Source organism: Danio rerio, chromosome 6, assembly GCF_049306965.1.
Source record: "Danio rerio strain Tuebingen ecotype United States chromosome 6, GRCz12tu, whole genome shotgun sequence".
Classification (NCBI taxonomy): domain Eukaryota; kingdom Metazoa; phylum Chordata; class Actinopteri; order Cypriniformes; family Danionidae; genus Danio; species Danio rerio.
Window position 1 is genome coordinate 57,852,501 of NC_133181.1, and position 23,402 is coordinate 57,875,902.

A 23,402-nucleotide genomic window follows, 5' to 3' on the forward strand; every position below is an offset into this window, starting at 1 on the left:
ATTCTGGTCACATATAGCTGTTGACTTATGGAATGCAATAGGGCTGCATGACATTGGACATTTTGTGAGTTGCTTATTGCAATACTGAGTATACGTTCACCAGATTAAACGAATGGCTCAGTTAGGAAATAACTCATAATTTTAGATTGATTTGGATGATTTTGTAGTTTAAATGATCTGAAAAATGTAATAAGTCATAAATCACAAGCATTAATAAATATAGTGGAGCAAAGATACACAGTATTTTAAGCTCTACGTGCAGTCTAGCAGTATTCTTTAAATTTGAAGGAGAAATTGCAAAAGGCACAAAATAAATTAGTACGAATAATTTTAAAAATGCATCCTAGAGTACATTTGCACAAAGAGTCTTTTAATAAATTAGGTATGTTAACTGTTAGTAATAGAGTGTGTTTTTTAAAACTGGGAATAGTACGTAAAATGTTTAATAATGTGGTTCCTAGCTATTTGATGAACTATTTTCAAATGGTGAGGCAACAGCATTCATACAGTATTTAAATTTAGAAGTTTAGTGGGGAAAAATATGTTTTTATATCCAAGTGCAATCATGTGGAACAAACTACCAAAATCAATCAAGGAAATAAAAGATTTAAGGTTGTTCAAAAAAGCTATCAAAAGATGGTTGTTTGATAGGGATAATTAGTTTGCATGGTGGACGAGGATCTTTTAATTTATATGTTACTTGAGTGTGAATAGTTTTGCGGCTGGAAGGCCATTGGCTGTGTGGAACATGTGCTGGATAGGTTGGCTGTTCGTACCGCTGTGGCGACTGTTTGTTTTATTCTTCATTAGTATTTTGAAGCCATACATTGTTTTTTTTTAACAGAGGACCACAATGGAAATAAGCCCAGGGCTTTATTGTGTTTTTATCCTCGACAGTTTTTTTTTAACAAAGTGTATGGAATACTTTTTGTACAGTTTGTCTAAAATCTGTCAAATAAAATTCAATTCAATTCTTCAGACGCAAATCCATTCATTGATTCATTTTCCTTTGGCTTAGTCCCTTTATTCATAAGGGGTCTCCACAGCGGAATGAACCGCCAACTTATACAGCATATGTTTTACACAGCGGATGCCCTTCCAGCTGCAACCCAGTACTGGGAAACACCCATACACACTCATTCACACTCATACACTATGGCCAATTTAGTCTATTCAATTCACCTACCACATTCACATGTGTTTGGACTGTGGGGGAAACCGAAGCACCCAGAGTAAACCCACACCAAAACGGGGAGAACATGCAAACTCCACACAATTCAATGAGTGTCCTAAAAAGGTGTATAATTACTTAGATGTAATGATTTACACCACTGGTTTTATGACACTAACATTCGTAGGAAACTTTGTCGTCCCTTTTAGACTATTGAGGTTTGTTGCCACTGTATTGACACAGAAACATGCATTGAATATGTAAAACAGGACCATGACATGGCTTATAGGGTGTTTCTGTGCTCATTCAACATCTGTCCAAAATAAATACAAAACTGCACTCACCGGCCACTTTATTAGGTACACCTTACTAGACCGGGTTGGACCCGCTTTTGACTTCAGACCTGCCTTAACCTCCATGGCAGAGATTCAGCAAGCTACTGGAAATACTCCTCTTTTTGGTCCATTTTGACATGATGATAGCATCACAGAGTTGCTGCAAATTTGTCGGCGGCACATCCATGATGTGAATTCCAACGGTGCCATTTGAATACATAACATGCTGCCTTTCTATCAGCTGTAACCAGTCTGGCCATTCTCCTCTGACTTCTGGCATCAACAAGGCATTTGTGCTCACAGAACTGCCGCTCACTGGATATTTAGCCTTTTTCTGATCATTCTCAGTAAACCCTGGAAATGGTTGTGCGTGAAAATGCCAGTAGACCAGCAGTTTCTGAAATACTCAGAACAGCCCGTCTTGCACCAACAACCATGCCACATTCAAAGTCACTTTTCTTCCTCATTCTGATGCTCAGTTTGAACTGCAGCAGATCGTCTTAACCATGTCTACTTGCCTAGGTTGAGTTGCTGTCATGTGATTGGATGATTAGAAATTTGCGTTAACGTGCAGTTGAAGAGGTGTACCTAATAAAATGGCCAGTGAGTGTATAATGAAAATATTATTGGATGCTTTGCTGCATTACACCATCATATGTGTCCTGTGGGCCTAAAACAGCGATAAATGTTTTGTTAGTAGTGCTTGTTGAAGCAAACATCATAACTTAACGGCTATGGATTTGATTAAAGCCCCTAACGGCATTGAATATTACAGTTTTGTTTGTTGGTATCGCTAGTGTTATTGTATAATTGTCATTTGATTTGAGTTTCTGCATCTTTGTTTTTGTTGTAATGTGCACCTTACGAAACACAGGTGCAGTTTAAACTGGGTTATAGAGGTATAATCACAGTACGTCTTGATGCCTGAACCAAAAAATTCAACACCCAGGGGCTTCTGAACTAAACAAATTACATCAATTAATTCAGCTGAACTGAATGTAATTGCTTTGTGAGTATGATGGATGAAAAGCACATGCTTCCTCTTTCTTTTGAAATACCTTAAAGTATTTAGAATTGTTGTACGCATATTCAACATCAGCTTAATATTGTCCTTTACTGAACATGACTCAGTTATTTAATTAATGTAGTATAATACACTGTTAAATATGAATTGTAAATTTCATGCAATATTAAGTCATAATATAATTAATATGAAGAGTTCAGTTGCAAAAGACCTCTTTTCTTGTAAATGAGCATTTTCTATCAGGCTCCTCTGATTAGGTTTAGAAGTTTAATTTTATGTGTAATTATAAGGTTATTCGCTGAAAAAAAAATGTCACTTTAGGTAATTTTTGGGTTTTTAAACAAGGTAAATCAAATTTTCTGTCAAAACCAGCTTGTCAAATCCACTTGTGCTTTTTTTGCAAAAAAACTCTATATCCACCTATTGGGACAAGACAGTGTAACTCGCTGAAAATTACTAAAGATGCAATTAATTATACATTATAATAATAAATTAATATTAATATATTAATTAATATAAATATAATAAAATATTTTACCAAACATAAAAACACCTAAAATTAAAATATATAAATCTGTCAAGTAAGTGGTGGTTCATTCCGCTGTGATAAACCAGGGAAAAAGCAGAAGGAAAATGATTACATAAAATCTGTCAAGGGCATTAATCAATGACATTAAAACTGACATTAATTAAATCTGAACAGTCTGTTGTCATATCTGATGTTTGGGATTTGGATTTAATGTAAGTAGAGCGATGTAAACATTGCAAACATTGTAAGCTAAGCTTGTTAGATTCAAATAATGTTGTGCAAAACATTATGAAACATCAATATCTGTGCATTGTCCATTAATATAAAAAGCTTATGTGACGTATAGGTATTATTAAGTAATATAAATAATGTATAGCTTTATATATTATATTTATCTTTTAAAAGTAGCTTAAATTAGCAAATAAAACACAAGGTAGGCCTACTGGGCAAAAAGGGGATGCCTCAGACACTTTTAGAAGCTGTCATTCATTCATTCTCACCATACTCAAGGTCTTGGTCTCTTGTTTATTCTCATAGCATCCACGTGGGATAAAAGAACAGCATCTTAACTTTGTCTTTAGTGTAACGCAGTTGCCGTTTAATGTAGAGTAAATCAAACTCATTCAAAGTAGCTTCGATGCGCAAAAAAAACGTTATGAATGCATGCTACACTTCCGACTGTACAGTGTGTTTTCTTTTTCTTATAATGCACAGAGTTTTGAGGTAAGGGACGTTTTCATTTGACATTCACTGACAGTCAGACAGGATCATCCAGTTCATAAAAATCCATCTTTTAAAACCGAAAGCTTTGATTCGTGCCTTCTGATTGGTTCTCGGGATATAGCGGCTTTTGTTGTCAAAGGCAAGCGGTGTTTAGCGGCTTTTGCCAACAAACTGTTATTTCTGAATGCACTGATGCTGGGATTTAGATGATTTGAAGCAAATCTATTTGTTGATGGTGTACTACATGCTGAAAGCATTCACTAAATGCCATTAGCTCATGTTTGGCAAAAGTGGCGTTTAGCGGCTTTTGCATCTGGACTCTTCATATGAACTTCAATTGTAACGCATATTGTTTTGATAAAAATGTCTCTTAAATGCAGAATTGTAAAATAAACTGCACATAGATTTCTTGACTCGTCTCTAGTCCAAATGTCTAAAAATTCTTATATCGAGAAGCATTTTCTAGACAAGCAAGTAATATTGTTTGGTTTTTAAGAAATGGGGTGACGCGGTGGTGCGCTCAAGAAGGTCGTTGGTTCAAGCCACGGACGGGTTTGCATGTTCTCCCCGTGTTGGGGTGGGTTTTCTCTGGGTGCTCCGGTTTCCCCCACAAGCCCAAACACATGCGCTAGGTGAATTGGGTAAGCTAAATTGTCTGTGTTTGAATGAGCGTGTATGGGTGTTTCCCAGTGATGGGTTACAGCTGAAAGGACATCCACTGTGTAAAGCATATGCTGGATAAGTTGGTGGTTCATTCCAGTGGGGTGATCCCAGATTAATAAAGGGATTAAGCGGACAAGAAAATGAATGAATGAATGGTTTAAGAAATAATATGCCAAAATGAAGTGCATTTTACCTTAAAGCAAGCAAAATAATCTGCCAATCTTGTTTTCCTTTTGACATAAGATCATTGGCAGATTATTTTACTTGTTTTAACAAAAAAAAAAAACTCACTTTATTTTGCCTTATTATTTCATATGATATTCTACAACATTTCTGCTTGTCTAGAAAATGCTTTTTGATTTAAGAAATTTGGACTAGAAACTAGAAAGAAAAGTGTTTTGCATTGTATAGAGCATGGCAGACTGTATGGAGCTTTTCACTTGTTCTTCCTCAACTCACGCTTATTGGATCAGTATTGCACACGTCACCCAAATGCTCAAGAGTAGCTGTAAATCTGCTCGGCTCAAGACAGCCGTTCTGTTTGTGTGTGTAAATCATGTCACAATCAGTGAAAGAGCTTCTGGCACAATGACATTTTTTATTTTTTGTCTTGGTCATGACTGGAAATGTGGTTATGTTATGAGTGACCCTTGTATGATCGGCTGCACAGACCAGTACAGATGATCTCCTACAGAATGTTGCAATCATTTTCAGTCATTTTCTTAAAACCCTTTAGGACCTGTCATAGAACAATTTCGCCAGGGTATATCTTAGTGTTTTTACATGCTGTGCTGCCATTCTTTTGATTATTGTACAATGCCATATATCAATAAAATCCTTACATCCCCAACTTGAAGTTTATGTATGTCATAAATCCATATTAACTAGTTAAATAGCTTAAAAGTTTAATAAACCACAAAACAATGTAAAATCGTTTAGTTTTATTCAAGTTTTTACTATACAGGGTATACAGAAATAACACAAATGTCAATCTCAAACTTGTCAATGTAAAAAACATGCATAATACACTTTGAAACTATATATACAACTGATTTGGACTAATTACATCATTTTGTTTATGAGATACACTTATTTTTATAAACAGTGTAGACAGAACAATTTGATTGATCAACAAGAAAACCTCTCTCTACAAACTACCACAGATGAGGGCTGAGGGTTCTGAGGGCTTCAGTGTTCAAAACGACATCAAGGTAAGTAAAATGATAAGCACGTTTCAGCACTACAGCAATAAATGTAAGTAAAAAGGTAGAAAAGTTCGATGTTTTAGGCGTAAAAGTGAAGCGACAAATAAATAGCGCGTCATACGATCTGGTTTATTCTGTTTGTTTTGTTTATATTCATACTCAAAGCAAAGCATTTTTTAATGAACAAATAATACTCAAAAGCAAAGAATTTATAAAGAATATACTAACATGTCTTGGAATGGATCTAATCCTTCACAAAAGTCAGCTTCGTCTTTACTGAAAATAGAATCTGGAGCAGATGATGAGTCTGAGAATTCCTCAACGTTAGACGCAAGTAATAACTCCAAAATTTTGTGTATTGTTTTTTTTGTTGTTGTGCGGTCCTGACTTCTTGCTAGTGTGGAAGAATTAGCTTTCTATAGAACAAACATTATTAATTTTATTTTATTTAATATATTTTGCATTCATGAGGGCATTGTGGATGGGATATCTCTCTGTTATGGGTGTGACGTGAAATTGCCACTTGTGTGACTTTGGTGAATCAAATATAATTGTTTGAAAACATTGACAAAGACACTTTTCAGTATTTTTAATGTACTGTAAAATACTTGCTTAGATTTAAAAACTTAGAAACGGGTTCTGTATTTTTTTTGTATTTCTGTATTTTAGAGTAACATGAACTAGCAATGAACTACTGTATTTTCATTAACTAACGTTAACTAGCATGAACAAATGCTGTACTAAATGTATTGTTCATTGTTTGTTCCCGTTGGTAAATGCATTAATTAACATTAACTCATGAACCTTATTGTTAAGTGTGACCGTAATTCATAATATAATTACTTTTTAGATGAAGTATTTAGTAATGTATTCAGATTACAGTTTTCGAGTAGTCAGTAATTTGTTATCGATTACATTTTAAAAGTAACTTACCCAACGCTGATAATGTGTCAACTCATTTCATGTCTAAATATTCTAATAATGGTCAGTTGTGTTATATAATCATACCTCATTATTTTGAATGGAGGCAATCAAAGATTACCTATGAATCTGTGACACTTACTGTTAATTCATGAAGTCACGTCTTCTCTAGAGCTAAAATTGGGACATTCGCTTCATTTTGGGTTAATTAGATAGACTCGAGCTGCTAGATTTATGTTTTGTTGTCTATATAGGGCAGTTTTGCGGCTGGATGTAGGTTAGATTATTGTCTGGAAATTCACTTCTTCCTTCTGGGATGTGCTGATCTTTATAATGTCTACGGCGGTAATAGAGGGTTATTGTATATCCTGACATTTAATAGCCTCTACTAACCGTTGCTTTCTGAGCAAATCTTTATGAATTTAATAACACACCAAACTGGTGATTTAGCTTTGGCGTGTGACCATTGGGTTTCGCAGAAGAAGCAGTGCCTGGAAATGCTGCTCATTTTGTATGAGTTGAGACCGCTGGATCAGGATGACAGACCCCATCTGGCCGTGCTGATGTATGGCCATGTGCCACTTCAAGATTTAAAACACAAGGGTTTTCTAAAAACCAACAGACGGAGGGGGTTATACATGCAGGAATCATATTTATTAAATGTATTGGCTGATATATTAGCATTCAGAACATGTTTTGATGCTGTATTTAAAGTCCACAGGAAATTTCACCTGCTTCAAACTAACTACAGCAAGACTGTAAACTTGCATTTAGATTTAATAAATATGCAGAGTTTGATTTATCTGCCTATTTTTGAGATTGTCATCTTGATCGATTCACTGGGGAGTTTTTTAATCTTGTTTCCGTTTCAAGATCTGCCCACTTTTGATTGTTTTTAGCCATTTTTATTTTATACAATTTTCAAGAGTTGGCATGCTGTCCTGTGAGTGAAGCTCAGAATATCCTTGAGCTCGGGGCTCCCTCTTGTTAGAAGGGCGAAAGGGGAGTTGGTCTCGAGAACTCCCCTGCTTGTGAACATGCTAAAATATAGCTGGCTAATAGTTTGTCTTTAAGGGCACCTATGGTGAAAAATCTACTTTTCAAGCTGTTTGGACAGACATATGTGTAGGTTTAGTGTATAGACTGTCATATTAGGGTGATATAAACACACCCAGTCCTTTTTTTTTTTTTCGATTTAACAACATAAAAACGGTGGAACAAGTGGAGCTGTTTTGAGACCGACCGCAACTTGACAGAGGAGTGTGGTCCCCCCGCCCACCAATATTGATTGACAGGGCTGCATTACCACATCCTCAGTTTGTTGTTTCACGTCCGTCATTTTCAGCATGCGAGTCAAAGCGATGTCTCCAAAGAAACACCCATGCTCTATTTTTGCATGTCAGGCTCATTGGGCTCAACAAAAGAGCCTTCATTGTCTTACTGCAGATAGAGATTTTACATTTAGCGGCCACTGCGCTGAACACGCAGTGAATGCAGCGTATCGAGGTTCGGGCCATTAAAAATAAGTTGTTCCTCTGAGTCTTTCAGTACTCTATCAGAAAACACTCAATTAATCTCGGCTGGGGGGAATTGGGGCTCTCATGCCAAAAGTCTTGTCACTGAACAGAAATAGTGTCTAGTATAGAATATAAAGTCATGGTGCAGTTGAAACAGAATGAATATTGTGTCTGACTCCATCATGATCTTGGAGGACTGCATCCATACATCTCTGACTCAAATCGCTTATTAATAAAATCATCTGGAATGGCAAAGAAAGTGTTCCTGCAGGACTCCCAGAGTTCAAGATTTGGGTTCATCTTCAATGCCTCCTCCTTCATCTCACCTCAGACATGCTCATTAATGTTCATGTCTGGTGACTGAGCTGGCCAATCCTGGAGCAACTTGACCTTCTTTGCTCTTAGGAGCTTTGATGTGGAGGCTGAAGTATGAGAAGGAGCGCTATCCTGCTGGAGAATTTGCCCTCTCCTGTGGTTTGTAATGTAATGGGCAGATGATGCACTCATTCAGCCGGTAAAATGAAGTGTGGAATGATGGACACTTCACGCACTCAACGACCGCAGGTTTGCTTACATAGCGGAAGGGGCGCACATGTTGAATAACTTCATTTATTTTGGATGGTGAAAGCAAAATTCTCCTACGAGAGTGATTATAGCGCCTCCCGATGGTGAATGCGGTTATACTCACGGCAGGTATTATTTGATAATTCGGTCGTTTATTTTACTGATTTGGCAACCGTCAAACCTCATTAGGGAAACGGTTTGATTTTCTGCTTAGTAAAAAAACATTAGAGTGCCATTTGGGACGACACTACATACATATACTATGCTGTTGAGTGTGTAAGTGCATAAGTACATGTGTATAGTGTGCCATTTGGGACGCAGCTATAGTCTCTTTATTAATCTGGGGTCGCCACAGCGGAATGAACTACCAACTCATCCAGCAAATGTTTTACGCAGCGGATGCCCTTCCAGCTGCAACCCATCTCTGGGAAACATCTATACACACTCATACACTACGGACAATTTTAGCCTACCCAACTCACCTGTACCACATGTCTTTGGACTGTGGGGAAACCGGAGCACCCGGAGGAAACCCACGTGAGCAGGGAGAATATGCAATCTCCACACAGAAACACCAACTGACCCAGCCGAGGCTCGAACCAGCGACCTTCTTGGTGTGAGGCAACAGCACTACCTACTGCGCCACTGCGTCACCTGTATGTGGTTTCGACAATCTCAAATGCGTTACTGCGCCACGTTTTCTAATACGTGCCTTATGAGACTTTTATTAGATAGTTTCATTCCATGGCACCTTTAAATTATTGCTACTACATTTAAGCATTATATCTACTTACTACTTTGTATTATTTTATTATCGTTTAAATAATATTACAGTTTTTTTAATAGTTTAATAACAACATCGTTCTTTATTACTATTATCGGCTGAAAAACTGTGTCGTTGACCTCTAATGTGGGCATTTTTTGTCTTCGAGTTGGTGTTTCGTGAACTTGCTGTTCTCTAATCTTCATCAGTGCTCTATTCCTTGGAGCCAGGGTTTTTGCCCATCAGTCTTTCTCTCTCTTACTCTCTCTCTCTTGGTCTGTCTGTCTCTCTCGCCCCCGCCGCTGTTAATTTCTCTGAATAATCAGTATTGACATGGGCTCTATTGCTGCGCTGTCAGCTCTCTATTGTGGGAGATCACAGGGCACTGCAGCCCACTGGGCAATGAATCTTTCATTCATATCCATCTATATTCATCCATATACTTTATTTTATTCATCCTTTTCCCCATTGTCTGGACTCAAATGAGCTGATGAAACACTGCTGCCACAGAATCTGATGAGTAGTGTTTGCTATTACTACTACTACTGCTCATGTGTAGTTCTCCAGATATTAAATATCAGCAATTGTAATTCATCCTGCACCATTTGTTTACAAGCACGACAACTCAAATTGTGCGGTCATATTTACGTTTTATTTGAATGCACAGTTGTCACCTAGAGTAGCAGATGATATAGAAAATTTGTCCCTATGTGTTTGTTGTATCTTGATGCTACTGCGCTAATTTAATTGCCCCTTGTGGGGTTAATAAAGTTGTTAAACCTTAAACCGTGACAACAAATAATCATGCATTTCTGCAACTGATGATCAACAGTAAAAATGACTAAATATACCAAAATATTACCATTAAAAATGCTTGAGTGTATGCTGTCAAGGCTTTGCAATCAAAATATGTAATTATAATGGAAGTCAATGGGGTAAAAACAGCCACCAACATAATGAAAGGGTAGTCAATTTGACCAGAGTGTATTGTTGTATTTGTAAGTTTTCAAAGCATTTCCCGAAATATGTTTCAAAATATGATTTGTAACCAAAAATCATCCCATTTGCTGAAACACAGAGAAAGACTTGTGGCCAAATTAAGACTAAAAATCACTCCAGAGTGGATGAAAACGACCCAACAGCACATAAGGGTTAAAGTGGACAATTTATTTTTGCATTTCAGATACTTTATATGCTTATAAAACCACTTTTATCAATTTAATTTGATGCGAACACCAAAATGTTTTACACTGCAGTTTGCATGTTTTGTCTGCTAACCAGTGGTGTAAAGTAACTAATTACAAATACTCAAAGTACTGTAACTGAGTAGTTTTTCTCAGGAATTTTTATTTAGTAAGTAGTTTTAAAAAAATGTGTACTTTTACTTTCCTTTGAGTACATTTTTAGTGCAGTAATCTGTACTTTTACTCCACTACTTTTCTTCAACTTGTAGTCACCACTTTATTTTTTCTTGTCTATGGGGATTAGAAAAATCAGTCCTGTGATTCCTGTCCAATCAAATCTTACATAGAAGGTAAATCGCCTCATAATGAACTACCTCAAATAGGGTTGATCAAAAGAAATTTATTAATGCAATTCAAATATATGAATTGATGTTTACTTTAAAATTATTATAAATATATAATTATATTGTTCAATTATAATGATTAAAATATTTTTTGTCAAATAATTTTGTGGCCAAAAGTTATCAGTTCAGGCACCGTTTTGGCACTGGTACCATTTTAAAAGTATCGATTTAGCACTGGTATTGAAATAACCCCAAACGATACCCAACCCTTCCTCAAAACATGTGTGCTTTATAATTGCAGCAAACTGTTTGAAAGCATTAAAAGTGTACAAAGTGTACAAAATCTTTACATGCATTGACCCAGAGACTCTTAAGATGCATGTCACTGATGAGAAGATGACGGATGTTTACTGTATGATGATCGAAATGGCCTTAAACATCCAGCGGGCACAAGATGTCAACATGATGTCAGAATTTTGGTCACTTTTCAACACAACATAAAGTCAACCATATATCAATGTCAATTGATGTTGTTATTGAACAAATAACGTTGTCTTTAGATGCTGGCTAGACAATCTAACCTAATGTTAATGTCCTATGATGTTGTGTGCTTGCTGGGCAATAAGGGATAACCCCCCCTAAAAATCCCCAAATGACTAAATATGTCCATTTGAAGTTGTTGCATTGTAAATAAACAGTTAAACGGTCAGTAATATGTTTTAAAATTATTATTAATAAAAAAAATAAATATATACATTAGCAGCAAATACATTAGCAAACAGTTCAACTTATTAAACGTAATAATTATTATAATGAAATAGAATCAAGCTATCAATCTCATTAGCCGTTTCTCCACTGTATAACTTACACATTCTGATTAAAGAGCATGGAATGAATCTCTTATTTATTAAGATTATTTTATTACATTAAATAAGAGATGTCACTTTAAAAATGCACACATCTAACGTTATAATGAAAGCAATCAACTTATTTCCTAACTTTTTATGCTCATTTAAGACGAAATTAGTTGTGTTTGGGAAAAAAAACACCAAGATCGACATCCTTATATGTTATTATTTTTAATTATGTGTGTATGTCTGTTTAAACACGCACCCAAAAGCCAGACTTTCTCTCCGCATCAAGTCGCGTGTACAGAATCCGTTTGGGAAACAGCATCTGTTTGTCACTATAGAGAACGTCAGCTGACAGTCATGCACCATTATGTTTTGAGGATTGTATAGGATGGGCGACGGCACCTGTAATCAAAAGGAAATGGAATCGCGCCGTTTTTAATATTTATTTATAAGTGTTTTCATTCCTAAACAAAGTGAAAGCACAGAACAGACTCACGTTTTAGTGCAAGGGGCGACCCCTGGTGGTTCGGCGGTATGGTTGCGTATAGGGAGGCTCGGTTGTTCAGAGAAAGAATCAAAATATGGGAGAAATACAGGAAAATACCTTTACGGGATGATAGCGGGATAGAACAGTAAAATACGGGAGAATCCCGGGAAAAACGGGAGGGTTGACAGGTATGACTTAATGCACTACAGAATGTTACGTTTACACACACACATACACAAATTACATGTAAACGCGTCAGCTTTTAAAAGCGTAATACCACTCGCTACTCTTGAGTACTTTTGAAATGGCTACTTTTTACTCATACTTTGAGTAATATTTAAAACAGATACTTTTACTCTACTTGCATTTTTAGGCAAGTAATGGTACTTTTACTTGAGTATGATTTTTCAGTGCTCTATCCACCACTGCTGCTAACCATGAAATTTTCTCGCCTGCATTCGGTCATCCAAAATGCCCAGAACAGTTTGTACAAAATAAGCCAATTTATGCTTTAAAATGCAGCAGAACACAGAGTTCCTGCCTCACAACAACTATTAGCTTAGTGTTTAGGCATAAATAATGATTTACTTGAAAACAAACATCACTGCATGTGCTGCCAGCACTATTGCCCTCACCTAAAATTTCAGCACTGGCTGTAACCATGGCTATTTTTATGAATATTTCCATAATAATGTGACGCAGAATGCCAAGCTGTCTTCCCAAATGTCAGCCGGTTGACAGTAACTGCGCCACACATAGTTTAAGTTTCTTCATTTTGTTTTTCCTCTCGGGGTTGTGAGCCGCACGTCTCCTCTTGCTTTATTGCAGACCGGCCCCGTGAGATTTGCACGAGGAATTGCATTGTATTGTCTTTGTTATTCTCTTCCACACACACACACACACACACAGCACAAGTTTCGCTTCACACCTGGACAGTTTCCCCATGACAGTAAAACAGATCACTCCGCACCACGTCCTCAACGGGGGGATTTTACATATTGATCAGCGGAGATTGTCCTCCAGCAGCAGTTCAGGGCGTTGTGCACTGCAATCGGTAGAGTGTGAGCAGAATCCATAATGAGAGAGGGAGAGAGAGAGGCAGGAGGAAGGAGAAAAAGAGAAAGAGAGAGAAAAAAGGGAAAGAGAGGTAGCAGAAAACAGTAAGGGAGAGAGAGATTGTTGATTGCTAAATGTATATTATGTTAATTTTAAATTACAGTACCATTATTCATTCATTGATTTTCCTTTCGGCTTAGTCTCTTTATTAATCCGGGGTCGCCACAGGGGAATGAACCGCCAACTTATCCAGCATATGCTTTACTCAGCGGATGCCCTTCCAGCTGCAACCCATCTCTGGGAAACATCCATACACACTCATACACTACGAACAATTTTAGCCTACCCAATTCACCTGTACCGCATTTCTTTGGACTGAGGGGGAAACCGGAGCACCCGGAGGAAACCCACGCGAAGGCAGGGAGAACATGCAAACTCCACACAAAACTCGAACCAGCAACCTTCTTGCTGTGAGGCGAACGTGCTACCCACTGCACCATTGTGCAGCCCCAGAGTGCAATTACTGTATTTTAAATGACAGTTTAATCTGATCTATTATAAAAGATATATTGAATAATATCAGATAGTATATTTTTATACAGATATATTTATTAATATAATATTTTAGTCACCAAACATATTTAGAAATTGAAAGATAATACTATTCAATTTCCCACAGATGGGTTGCGGCTGAAAGGGCATCCGCTGTGTAAAAAACGAGCTGGATGAGTTGGCGGTTCATTTTGCTGTGGCGACTCCGGATTAATAAAGGGACTAAGCAGACAAGAAGATGAAGATATTAATAAATTCAAGTAAAATATTGCAAAAAAAAAATACAACATACAAATTTTTAACAAAATTTGTACATTTTTTTGCTTTACTTGATTTTTCCTCTTTTTAAAATTTGTATTTAATATTTTTTATGACATGTAAATTTGGGTGTACTAGTATTTGGACCGATATCATAGTACTGACTAATCTAATGTATATGCACAAATATAATATGGTATTGCTTCCTTTTAAAAATATTCATTTAAAAGATAGATTTATGAGGGGTGTACTTATATATGCTGAGCACTGTGTGTGTGTGTGTGTGTGTGTGTGTGTGTGTGTGTGTGTGTGTATATATATATATATATATATATATATATATATATATATATATATATATATATATATACTATTTAATGTATTAATTATGTTTTTTATTATATATATATTATTTTGTTTTTTTTATGTAAACTGTATAAATGCTTTGGTAATACATTTGTCAATAAAGCAATTATTCAATTTAATTCAGTTAAGAGAGAGAGGGGGGGGGTGATTTCAAAAGCAAGTGAATTGATTTACATTGAAAGAGAAAATGAACAAATTTACAATTTTTTTTTTTTTTGGTAAAAAAATTGACCAAAAATTATCTTAAGAAAAAAAAAATCTTTTACAACAATTTCACAAAAGTAAGAGGGAGAAACAGGAGGAAACAAAGAGAGGTAGAGAGCTGTGGGACACAGAAAGAAGAAAGAGAGAAGAGAGAGAGAAGGTGGCAGGAGAAAACAGAAAGAGAGAGAGAGGAGGAGAAAAAAAGAGGTAGGATGAAAGAGAGAGAGAGTGAAGGAGAAAGACAGGAGGAAATAGAAAGAGAGAGAGTAAAGGACAGAGGGAGAGGCAGGAGGAAATGGAAAGAGAGAGAAAAAAGGAGAGCGAGAGGCAGGGGAAACAGAAAGAGCGAGAGTAACATTAAACAGGACAGAAAAAAAGCAGAGAGTTCAGAGGTAGCGACAGAGAATATGAGCTGAACTAGCGGGAGCTTTGTGTGTAATGAAAGTAAAGCGAGAGAGACGGAGCGCTCTGTGCTGCAGTGGAGACTGCAGTGCGTGTGTATGTGGACGCCAGTGGGATCGTGGGATGCGCTCTTAACCTGTGAAGCGTTCTGCTGCTCTCCGGTTTCGGATGGGTGGCTCCATTAGGGAGGACTGAACTATTGCCTGGTAAGGGCTTTCCCGTTTCTGCAAGACCCCCATCACCCTCCTCCCCCGATCGACCATGAATAAAAGCATGCTGACATTTTCAGTAGTTGTCTTGGAGGAGAATGGCAGCTTCAGGTTTGTGTTTTGTCTGCTGCATCAAACTCCGGGATTGATTTCAGAGTTCGAAGTGGGACCTGGATGCATGAAGCCCTGAGGAGGAAGTTGCTTGTGTCAGATTCTTGCGTACAGACGTATAGAAGATGATTTTAACAAAAGCGTCAACTAGGGCTGCGCAAATTATCCTTGAGCATCTATTACCGCAGTGTGTGAATCTGCAATAGTCACATCCCAAGATCTGCAATGCCAAAATGGGATCATAATTAACCAGAAAACACAGTTGTGGAGTCATTGCACAATTTAACTCTCATCTAATCAAATTTAATTATTGTATACCAGTGGCTGAGTGGTTAGAACTGTCCCCTCACAGCAAGAAGGTCGCTGGTTCGAGTCCTGGCTGAGTCAGTTGGCAATTCTGTGTGGAGTTTGCATGTTCTCCCCATATTGGTCACACATGACTTGTTTTTGGTCCGTTTAGAAACTTTGCAGTGTGAAAGCAAACCGCACCAAGAACAAAGAGCAACATTGTAACAGTTTTAATCCCTGTTGGGGAACAACTGATTCGATTCACAGGTGTGAAAGCACCCTAAGACATCCTGTTTCAGACATGTGCAGGCCGCGTTTCTCTTTGCGTCATCGCGACATACTGTGTCTGCCATGTTGTTTCAGTGAACTTTTGGGCCATTTCCGGCCAAATATTTTCAGTGCCCAAGTATTTAATGCATCCCTACCAGAAAATTTTGTGATATGATTTTAAGTTTAAATCTCCCATCCCTAAACATAAGTTGAATGATCCATTCTTTCTCTAAGCAGGCGAACACAACATTGTGCAGTTCCCAGCCGTGCTGATGTTTTTAAATGGATATAGTTGCTCTGCCGTGTTATTGGTAGGGTCAACGATTTGACCATAATCTGTCAATTTCCTGGATTTGCAGGACTGTCCATCACAGATCTCACTGTAAATGCAGTGAAGGTGTAGAAAGTGTGAGCAAGACTCTGAGATGAAGATGCTACTGTAAATATGACTGTAAACAGATGCTTTGAGGGCCGCGTGAGGATATCCGTCATGCTAGCGGCTGTGCAGAGCAGCAGATGTGCAGATCTGTCTCCATTCAAAACAAGAGACCTTTATGAATCTCTCTGGTCATGCGAAGGTGTTTCTCTGGAGGACCCAATGCTAACGGTGTTTAAGGCAATTAAGACGTACATAAAATAGCAGCATATCAGTGACAGGGCTCATAAAGATCACTGCTTGCACTTAGAGCTTTACCTATAATTGGATTTGCCTTATGGAATATACAATTTCTAGCGTTATTGATTTCCTCATGGATCTGTTACTGGGGTTTTTACACACAGACGGAAGCAAACACGCTCTCTCTGCGGTCTCTGATTTCTGGTTTTCAGGTCAGATGTGAGTAAAGATGAATGTATGTCTAAATACAGCATGTCCCCGCACACATACACACACACACACACACACACACACACACACACACACACTTTTAGGGTCAAACTGACCACGTATCCCAGTTCTGTCCAGTTCAGGCGGATCACATCTCCCACTTAAAATATCACTATTAATGTGCATTCACATTTAACACAGACTCATTGGGAAAATGTGACCAGGGCATTTTTTGAGAACCCAAGATATACAACATAGTCTCATTCTGAAAATGTATCCCTATATACATTTCTGGAGATCGCGAATTATGTAGCCAGAAGTATGTATGGTCTTTAAAAGCAAACCCTACGGGGCGGCATGACACTTTTCATGCTTACCAGCTGACCGCTTACCTTCATATGGACAGCTTTCCCGATGTTACCAGTTTGCCCAGTAGCTCACCATGTACGTCAGCAGACTTGAGACGCAGAGAGAGGTGTTGACCATGATGATGGAGTTCAAGTCCAGCAAAGAATGGCTCCAGAAGGTGGGCAAGACAAAAACAGAAGCCAAAAAATAAAATAAACAAGTAAATAACAGTGTGAGAATGTTGTAAAATCTGAAAACGTGGTAAAAATCAGGAGAGTGCTTTTCTTTTTCTGGATTGCTTTTGAAAACACTGTTGGTTGGGTTTAGGGAAGGAGGAGGGTGGGTCAGTTGATCGGTCAGTCAGTCTGTCATTTAGTAAGTCAGTCGACAACGGTCTCTAATGGCACTCGAGAGAGAGAAATTTGAGATCTGAAAATCATGCATAGCAGCCTCTGGTGGTAGGCTTGGGCGGTAATATGGTATCCCGCGGGATCTAAAAATAGCAACGGTGTCAGTTTCAATATCGTCATAGCGTCATAAAAAACAATGCACTTAAATAGGAGAAAAGTATTATCCATTCATTCATTCACTTTCTTGTCGGCTTAGGGTCGCCACTGGGGAATGAACCGCCAACTTATCCAGCAAGTTTTTACGCAGCGGATGCCCTTCCAGCCGCTACCCATCTCTGGGAAACATCCACACACACATTCACACACACACTCATACACTACGGACAATTTATCCTACCCAATTCACCTGTACCGCATGTCTTTGGGCTGTGGGGGAAACCAGAGCACCCGGAGGAAACCCACGCGAAGGCAGGGAGAACATGCAAACTCCACACAGAAACGCTAACTGAGCCGAGGTTTGAACCAGCGACCCAGCAACCTTCTTGCTGTGTGGTGACCAGGGGCGTTGCGAGGGGGGGGCTTTGGGGGCTTAAGCCCCTGATGTATTGTCAAAAGCCCCTGATCTCTTGGAATATATTGCACTTAAATAAAAATATGTTGTATAACATTTATTTTGTTATGTAAGTACTAAAAATTACCACATACATCACGAACATTCCACTTAACGCAGCGTTTGTGTCAGGTAATTAAACCGTCAGCTGTTCAGCAGTACCTGTTTCTACCGGCAGGTGGGAGTGGCTCTGTTGTCACATGGTGTTAAAAAAATCCCGCCACTGCACATCATTCATTTATTATTTTGAGGAGCTGAAGCTAATGAGGTAGTAATACAACTCTTTCGCGAAACTGAATAGTTTTAACTACTGATGAAGCTTGTTTCCACAGTATAAAATGTGTGTAGTTTTGGTGACATGAAATAACTATAATCAGTAAAATGTGCATCATATCAATGTAAATACATGCGAGTAAGTAAAAAAAAACGTAAATTGTACTAGCTTCCTAGATATGATATATTTATATGATATAGCAAGTCACATCTGTTTCTGTAATAGTTAAATCACAGTGAGTTTATGCATCTAGCTTACTATTATATAACTATATTCTACTGTAACATGCAATGTCAGTTTGAATCAAATTATAAATCGACTTTCTTATGAAAATACCTAAAATGGTTGGAAGAACACACAGTTGAAGTCTGAATTATTGGCCCCCGTTTATTTTTTCCCCCAAATTCTGTTTAACGGAGAGAATATTGTTTTCAGCACATTTCTAATCATAATAGTTTTAATAACTCAACTCTAAGAAGTGATTTATTTTATCTTTGCCATGATGACAGTAAATAATATTTGACTAGACGTTGTTTAAGACACCTCTATACAGCTTAAAGTGACATTTAAAGGCTTTAAAGGCAGGTTAGGGTAATAAGGCAATTATTGTATAACGATGGTTTGTTCTGTAGACTATAGGAAAAATATATAAAATCTTAAAGGGGCTAATAATTTTTACCCTAAAATGTTTTTTTTTAAATGTAAAACTGCTTTTATTCTAGCTGAAATAAAACAAATAAGACTTTCTTCAAAAGGAAAATATTATCAGACATAGGCTACTGTGAAAATTTCCTTGCTCTGTTAAACATAATTTGGGAAATATTTAAAAAAGAAAATAAAATTCAAAGGAGGGCTAATAATTCTGACTTCAACTGTATAAAACATTTATTGTCGCAGTCGTGTAAATGATCAGTTAAAGCCTTTTTATTCAGATCATATTTTTATTCTACTACAGCAACAGCTGGATGCCTTCATCCATATTAGGGATTTCCTAGAATGTTCTACTACTTTTGTGAAGAATATATATGGAATTTCTGCTCAAGTATGAATAAAACAGGCATTACATGCATTTAAAGTGCTACAATGCCCACATCACCCTATTTTGAGGAAAACTGAAAAAAAATCCCTCTGAAGAAATTTAAAGTAAACATATTTCTAGCATGTAGATCTTTATTTTTATTTTTTTGTAGCCTTAGCTAGCCTACTATTTTTGATAGAATTGTTATTTTGTAAAAAATAGTGAATTGAATATCAATATTTTGCAAGGTATTGAATTTAGAAATTCCATTATTTTGACAACACTACACCTCAGTTAATCACTCTGTCCAAATGAACATGTTTGTAGCTTTGTATCACATTAGATAACAACTCAAACTATAAAAATAAATCATATTTTCAGATTTGAAGACATGCAGAAAATTACATTTTCAAAAAACAAACAGAAACTTCAAATAAGGAGGAGATAGGAGGCTCAAGAGGTATGATATGGCTCATAACAGACTAGTTTTTTTCCTATTTGGATTTTACAAGTCTTAAAAACCCTTTATTTATTATTAACCATATTTAATCCTGTTAATAAGATTAGAATAGGTATATTAGTGCGGTGAATTAAAACTTTTTTTTTGGGGTGGGGGGGGGGGGGTCTTTGGGGCTAAGCCCCTTATCCCTTTCGACCCTAGCAACGCCCCTGGTGGTGACAGCACTACCTACTGCGCCACTGCCTCACCGAGACAAGTATTAAATAATAAATATTATTTATTTGATGCCTACAAATGCGTATGCGTGATTGTCAGCACAGGACAGTGTGGAGGAGAGAGAGGTGAGGTGAGGTAAGATGGTGAGTCGCTCACCAAGTGACCTGCAGTTTGGCAGTATTTCAGGTTTCGACCGAACAAAAAGGTAGACGTCGTAAATACGAACTAGAGGTCTGCATTCTCGCTGCTGTACCATGGGAGCAGCGAGACCCGACAAGATTTCTTACGGTGCCGGAATAAATTTCAGAATAAAGCGTGGGAGCGGTCGGTAACTTTGGTGTAATTTGAAAGGAAGCGGGCGCGCGGTCTAACAATATCGCTCCCAAGCACGTGCGCATCCACGTGGATGCTGTTTATGTATGTGTGTGAATGAGAGAGAGCGTGAGGCTGTGTGTCGCTTTGGTGCTCTCTCTCTATGTGTGTGTGTGTGAATGAGAGAGAGAGAGCGTGGTGCTGTGCGTCGCTTTGGTTCTCTCTCTCTCTATGTGTTTGTGTGTGTGTGTGTGTGTGTGTGTGTGTGTGAATGAGAGAGAGAGAGAGCGTGGTGCTGTGCGTCGCATGGTGCTGTCTCTCTGTGTGTGTGTGCGTGTGTGTGCGTGTGTGTGTGAATGAGAGAGAGCGTCTATGAGAGTGTCTATAGTGGTACATTTTCAGAATGAGTATGTGTTGGAGAAATACTAACACAATACTAATACAACTAGAAAAGCTAGTTGTCTACTAGAGTGCATCCCTATAGATATGATTTATTCCACTCCTGGCAGTTTTGCTTCAACACTTAAAACTTTACAGAAAATGTACCATTAGTTTATTACTGGGAAAATGACCAGTCATCCTGGACTGCTGAAACACACTTCAATTGCGCTGAAGCCTCCTCAACACTGTCAGGGTGTGTGTGTGTGTGTGTGTGTGCGTGTAAAGGCCACTTTCACCGCATCGTCTCCTCTCGGGAAGCAGAGATGATGCTGCGTTGTTGTCAGTCAATAAAAGCATCTCCAGCTCAAATGTCAGCGGCTCGCAGCAGGTGAGCAGAGCAGCAGATAAATGTCCAGCTGCTCCACAAAATCAATGCCAGTCCTCAAACGCCGCTATCAGCACTGATTGAGCCTAAATACTGCAGATTGGGTTTCGCATGTGTTGAGGCTGAAGATCGAGTCCTTCTAGAGATTTATCCGAGAATTGTGCATTTGCTAAATCAAAGCCATTGGATTTTGCTGAGGAGAGGGGAGAGTGTGGATGATAGTCAATATCTGGCTTTGTTTAGATTAGTATTGATTAGTATTTATGGTTGGGTGGTGGGGAAAGAGACGATCGTAGATTATTTTTTCTTCAGAATTCAGATGAAACTCCTGAAAAGCAGAAGGAAATGACAGTAGCTATATATATATATATATATATATATATATATATAAAATATATATATATATTTTTTTTTTTGTGTGTTACACTACAGTTTTATTAACAAACTAGAGATGTTTACTTTAATGATCTGGAATCATTTAGGCACTTAGTGGGTGTTTTTTAAATTAGTTGATTAAACTAAATTATTCAATTAGTTGATTGGAATTTGTGGCTCAGTGGTAACAGCACTGTCGCCATACAGCAAAAAGGTCACTGGTTCGAGTCCCATCTGGGTCCGTGGACATTTCTGTGTGGAGTTTGCATGTTCTCCCCATGTTGGCGTGGGTTTTCTCAGAGTGCTCTGGTTTTCCCCACAGCCCAAACACATGCGGTACAGGTGAATTGAATAAACTAAATTAGTGTATGGGTGTGTATGAATGATTCCTAGTACTGGGTTGCAGGTGGAAGGGCATCTGCTGTGTAAAACATATGCAGGATAAATTGGTGGTTCACTCCGTGTGATTTTCTTTTTGAGCAATGCTATTCATGTTTCATTAGCTAAAATTGTAGCAGATTTTTACTAAAATTCTCTGCAGAAATAGCAAAAAACGTTCGCAGATTCCGTCTGGCCTTACGCATGACCCTGTGTTTCCCGTCTGTCACGTGCATATGAATGGAAGTCTATGGGAGGAAAAGCCCAGTGTGACCGCAGCTTTAGTGTGCTGTATTTATATGTGTGTAATCAGTACTTGAGCAGCATCAGCTGTGTGTTTGCAATCAGTCACGATCAGGAAACGGTTGTGTGTGTGTGTGGTGCATGACCGAATATGTAGTCATAGCATGGCAGATTTGTAGTTCGCGAGAATGTGAATGATGTCCAGCAATCTATGGTGGTTAGATCTCTGGTGATTGTGACAGTAATAATAATAATAATAAATTAGTATTAATAATATTATTGATATTTTAGAATTATTTTATGATTAACTGTTTATGTAATTTATTTTTGCTGTTGTTAATATTTAAATAAAAACACTTTTTATGCATTGTTTTGTTGTTTTTTGTATCTATCAGTGGCAAAAAAAATATTTTTTGTTTATTGCTTTTTCCGGATTGTCATTTAGTATCTTTATTTGTTTTATTTTCTTTTTAAATTTTATCTTATGGGCATTAAGCACAGGAAATGGCTTAGTTGAAGATCAGCAGACAATAGGAGATTCCTCTTTAATATAATTTAATGTAATAGTAATTACATTTAAAACAATTTTTTTCAGTTTTTCTTTAAATATACAAAAATAAATTATTTAAAAAATATGTATACAATGTTTTGTGATTGTTAGATATATCTATAAAACAAAACACATTTTCAACCTTGTCATCTAGTTGTAACAATGGAGATGAGGATCCACATGCAGTTTAATAATGTAGAGTAGTCAGGCAGGCAATGGTACAAACTGGGGCAGGAGGATAATCCGAAGAACGTGGTCAAAATAACAGGCAAATGGTCAGGACAGGCAGCATAACAACATAAACAAAACAAAACAAACAACAGGCAAGTGAAAGTGTGGTGTATATATAGTCCATGAAATCAGTGGGAACGAACAGCAGCTGTGTGTGTGTCCAAATGACTGACAGCTGTGGCAGGAGTGATTGGTGCAAAGCATCCTGGTAGTTGTAGTTCTTGTTGTGGCCAATGTGTAGTTCTCCAGCGATCTGCATAGGCTTATTTTTATTTTCATGCACATATTTATCTCCACACATTTCAAAACAGTTTCCTAAACTTGCATCATCCTGCTGCTTCATTTCATTTGAAATATTATCTAGCACAATGTACAACCTGCCAACAGAGCAGCTCTCATTTACTAAACATCGTCATTCACAAGGTGCTATCAGAAGTTCCAGCAG

The 23,402-nt window shown here is 37.6% G+C and overlaps 1 protein-coding gene across 6 annotated transcripts in view; it reads left to right on the forward strand.

Moving 5' to 3' along the window:
- Positions 1-23,402, forward strand: part of syt2b (synaptotagmin IIb) — a 93,724-nt gene that overhangs the window by 42,953 nt on the left and 27,369 nt on the right. For 2 of the 6 annotated variants that reach the window (XM_021477316.3, XM_073954749.1), the window contains exon 1: positions 14,883-15,328. The exons of the other annotated variants lie outside the window; for them this stretch is intronic. The gene's annotated coding sequence lies outside the window, so the exon portion shown is untranslated. Of the gene's footprint in view, positions 1-14,882; positions 15,329-23,402 lie in introns of those variants that run through there. 6 annotated transcript variants of the gene reach the window in all.